We start from the raw sequence: 5,295 nt of genomic DNA, 5'->3' as shown, positions 1-5,295 counted from the left end.
AACTGCCATTATTGGTCAGATGTTAATCCCCACTGGTATAGGCCAATAGATCATCAAAATCGATGGAGTATTATGGTGTGGTGCGGCATTGTAAATGGTTATTTGATTGGACCTTATTTTTTTGAAGAGAACGTTGATAGACACAGTTACTTATCGTTGCTAAGAGATCACTTACCAGGCTTATTAGAAGATGTTGACTTAGCAACAAGAGCAAGAATGTGGCTTCAACAAGATGGTGCTGCACCGTATTATGCACTCATTGTACATGCCTTTTTAAATGCCACTTACAATGACAGATGGATTGGACGAAGGGGTCTAGTTGAATGGCCTCCTTGCTCACTAGATCTGACGTCGCCTGATTTCTTTTTATGGGGATACTTGAAAAATGTTATTGTTGCTGAACGACCAACCACACGAGATGATTTTATGGACCGCATTCATAGAGCTTGTGCAGCCATTCCTAGAGCTACCCTGCTTAGAACTGTGGATAGTTTTCAAAACAGATTGCAGTTATGCCTCGAAGCCAACGGAGGTAATTTTGAAGAATTACTCCGTGGGTAATTCATTTAAATTACAGTGTCAGTGAGAGGCAAGGGGACTCAAGATAATCAAGCACCCCGACGTGAGAGGCAAGGGGACTCACGATAATCAAGCACCCCGACGTGAGAGGCAAGGGGACTCACGATAATCAAGCACCCCGACGTGAGAGGCAAGGGGACTCACGATAATCAAGAACCCTAAAGGAAACAGAACTTACTACGTCCACGTCGTAGTTTCCGGGTAACGTTAAAAGTAAGATGCTTTTGACCTTGATATGACCTTCAAAAGGTCAGGTCGAAAAACTAAAAAATCCCTATGCTCATGTAAGTGCATATTGTTTAAGTGCCATTGTTTAAGAGCCCATTGTCAAAAAACAGGTTCTGCGGTCAAAAATAGGGTTTACTAATAAAAAAATGCGTTATGAGCCTCAAACAACCTTGAAAATTGACCTCAAGATCAAGCTAGTCAAAGTGATTTACACTTTTACAATTCATTGACTTTTTTCAAGCATTATGCACATTTGTGTTACCCAGAAAACCACGTCATTTCAGAAAAAGTACACCAGATCGTTTGTCAGGCATTTGACCTTCATTTTTGACCTTACCAAGGTCGCAAAAACAATTTTTTCATAAGACAAGTTTGATGTGAAATTTTCCGCTCTTTCGAAATCCGCAGTCAAAAATAGGGTGTCCCATTTAAAAAAACCATCGTGACCTTGAAATAACCTTCAAAAATGACCTCAAGGTCAAAACCAATGGTACAATTAAATGGCCTCCTCTGCCCTGGTCAACTTTTATCTAAACCATTTTTTTGTAGATACCGTAGTTTGGAAGATATTCGGGTCCATAGATTAAAATAACTCACCCTGTATATGCCACGCTTCTGTACTATATCTATGTGTATTTCAGCGCTGTAATTGTCAACGGTACGAGGATTTAACGAGTGAGCGAGTACTCCACCAGGTCTATCTAACGAAGAGGCGCAAATTTCTTCGTTGGGTCTACGATCAGCGTACAGGGTGTTGCAGATACATACTAAGCAGTACCACGGGTTGCGCGGCAAACTTTGCATGGCCAAGCGTGGTTTAATAGACAATGACAGTGACTTTATACATTATACAATGACAGTGACTTTATGTTATAAAGTTTATGTTATAAAGTCACTGTCATTGTCTTTAAAACCGCGTCTGCCTATGCAAAGTTTACCACGCAACCCGTCGTACTGCCTAGTATGTATCTGTAACACCCTGTACGTGTGTGTGCCACTACGATAAGATATGAAGATATCGGGATTTACCGTCTTACGTTCGAACGATAAAGATGAATTCGCTGCCCATAGCGAAAACGCAAATTCGGTAGTTTGCAAAGTGTGTGGATCCGCTAGCTGGAAATTCCACGTGAGATGTGTTTTCGTCCATTTACGTCTACCTATATTGTGCTCGTAGATGTCCGGGAGACCACATCGTGGTTTACGCATCTGATATAACGTATAGTTATTCATCTGATACAACGTATAGTTATTCAATGTACCATCGCCCTGTATTTGATAATATTCTTGAAATTACGAAATAGCCTGTTTAAGTTCTCCCTCTTCGAATGATAATTGCGTATTGTTGTCAGCGTTACTCAAGTAGCCGTACTTTTGTAGATATAGAATTACTTCAGTATCTATGCTTTCACAATTCGTCGCTGTCGTCGACGCTATCGTCCTCGTTGTCGTCGTCGTAGCAATCGTAACGAAGACGATGACGATGATGAACGTGAGAGACATCGCGATGTAACACAAGTATACACCGAAAAAATTGTATTCTTGAAAGATGTACTTAATATTTCCTCTTAACAGATATAAGAATATTTCCTCTTAAATTAAGAATATATTCTTGATTTGCAAATGGGATCATTGCTAACACGCGCGTCTCGGCGCTGTTTTCGATGATGCTCATTTGTTTTCCACGCTGGATCACGCTCAGTCTGGATATTTCTGCAGACGAAGTTTCCACGCAGGCACATGCTTGCAATCTTGTGCTCTCTCCGCGTGTGAATTATTCGAGATTGTGTTAATAATACTCAAATTGTGTTTTAAAAGAAGCATACATAATCATTGCAAGCATAATAAAAATGGACAAGGAAGATGGACAAGGAAGATGGATTAATGTAAATAAATATTGTAACTTTTTAAAATTATAAATAATAGCGAATGTTCATTGTAAAAATATCATTTTACCGTTATTTGTCCCCCTTAAAACTATGCAAATTTCATCTGAAACATTTTTTTCTAAAGGAGATATTTGAGGTTATCGTTTAAAATAGGACACATTCTCGTATTAAGAATATACTAATTTTTAGATGATTACCCTCTTAAATTAAGAGGATCGTCTCAGCGCTTATTTTAGAGGAAAACATACTATACGTAAGTGGGATATTCTTAAATTAAGAATACAATTTTTTCGGTGTACGACACGCGGTAGAAACAATGCGTACCCGAACGCTCTGTCAATAGTAATGAATCGCGTTTCGTGATTTTTCTGTATATACGACACGAATCACGTTTCATACCTTATTATTTGCAGACGAGACTCTTATCTATCTAAGAGGAAAGGGATATGACATTATCACTATTTTTTGTAAGATGTAATATATTTAACGGAATATGTGTTTTACAGTACAATATGATAGCATGTGAAACTCGATAAAGAGCTTGAAAAAATATTATACAATTTTGCGAATACCATTTGTAACGTCCGGTGCGCCTACAATATAGCGCCCCGTCCGTTTACCAAGCGAGCGCGAGCACGGAATATAGCGAACCAATATAATACGTGCTGACTACAAGCGCGTACAGCTATAGGCCAAGCCACCGAAACCGTCACTTTGGAACGCCGCGTATACCGCGCCTGTGCCAAAGTATAAAACGCTAAAAACGATGCAAGAATGCACTTTAACAACAAACCATCGATACTACGGGATAGGGAATAATTAAAGATAACAACCGACCTTCACGCAGCTGCAGGGAAAACCCGCAGACCCACGGAAAATTAATAAAAATGCATAACACCAACGCAATGCATCGCCGTGCAATCCCGAATGCACCAACCGGTCACAAAAGGCCCCTGAATACGAACAAAATCATCGCGGATAAAACCAAAGTGCACACAATTGAGAAAAGGCCTTAAATAAACATCAAATTTCACGCGCACAAAGAATAGAAGGATCCGGAACGATACAAGAAACTTATGATGAAAAAACGCGCAAGAAACAAATGCAAGCCCTGCCGCAACGGGCAGCGGTACACGATAGCCAAACGCGCCAATACAAATCTCGCGACCCCTGCAGTAGGATAAAACGCGCGATCCAATTAAAACCCTATTATCATTAGAATAAATCATAAATTACATAATCAGCACGTAATAGCGATTTCGCAACAGCACGTGGACGAGAACATCTCCTTGCCGCGAGGGGCCACGAAATAAACAGTATATAAAGCAGAGCGTTCAAAGACAAGCGTCCTTACTTCTTCCCAATTTTCCAACGGTAAGCATTCCTAGCGCTTTAAGTAGCGCTCTGAAACTTCCCGCACTCCTTACATAAAACCTGCTCCGATCGTGCGCCACCTGCGGCGTCTGAAGGGCTATCCTTACCCCAGTTTCGACAGCGCTGTCCATAGCGACGCCGAAGCTAGCGGTACCTGTACCGCCTCAGTCTCTACCGCACGTGGCGCCCGTCCGTAAGGCTACAAGGCCCATATTAATCACCACCAAACCCCGCATCTTAAACAACGCGCAGTGTAACATCAATATAAAAATAATCAAATCTTAACTATTAGTCTACACTTCATTTCTTTACCCTTAAGGCCCTTTCTATATCCTTCCGTGTTCCTGTTTCGCACTGACACCAGAGAGCGTAGATAGAGAGAAGCGAGTGATGAACATCACAGCAGCCCGAGGAATGAGATTTAAATATCTTCATAAATTCCTTGTACACCTTCGTGTATCACGGGCGCTCTATCTGACAATTCCTCTGAACTCTCTAATATTGTTCCTCCCAGTGCATAACTAGGGAACACGGAAGAATAAAACGAATCAAATATAATAAAAGATATCTCGCTAATAGAGCAATAATATTTCAATACGTGTCTATACTAAGGCACTGGTGACAGCAGCCTGCCTCACGCGTAAACACACGCCGAAAACGAATTTCGCCGAAGTCAAGGCTTCACCCCGCGCGCCTCCGCTCCGCGCTCGCGCTCCCACGACTTAGTGTGGCTCCTCGAGGGCGCTCCGAGAAACCAAACACACGACTCAGAACGTCACAGTGACCCATTTTAACTTAGACAGCCAAATAACTCGAAACATCGCGATTAAATAAAAAAATGTTTAAAACAAAATTTGTTGGATATGAAGGGGCTGATTAAACTATGACCTTGACAATGACCTTGACCTTCATTTTCAAGGTTATTTGAAGGTCTACTTTCAATTTTCAAATAGAAACCCATATTTTTGATCCCGGATTTTGAAAGAGCGCAAAATTTTACGTCCAGATGAACTTTCATGTTATGGGTCAAAGTTGACCATAGAGGTCATTTCAAAGACAAATTCCTAATCGAAGCAGAAAGGCAAAAAATCTCGATTTTTCCCGGATAGTGTTTGTGGGGAGACTAATGTCGAGGGGAGACCAAACCATGACCCTGACAACGTCCTTGAACCTATATTTTCATGACCATTTCAAGGTCAAGTGAGGATTTTTAATAAAATTTTAT

Source organism: Trachymyrmex cornetzi, unplaced genomic scaffold (assembly GCF_001594075.2).
Source record: "Trachymyrmex cornetzi isolate Tcor2-1 unplaced genomic scaffold, Tcor1.1 scaffold1177, whole genome shotgun sequence".
Taxonomy (NCBI): domain Eukaryota; kingdom Metazoa; phylum Arthropoda; class Insecta; order Hymenoptera; family Formicidae; genus Trachymyrmex; species Trachymyrmex cornetzi.
The sequence above is the reverse complement of the archived record's forward strand: the minus strand, read 5'-3'. Positions refer to the sequence as shown.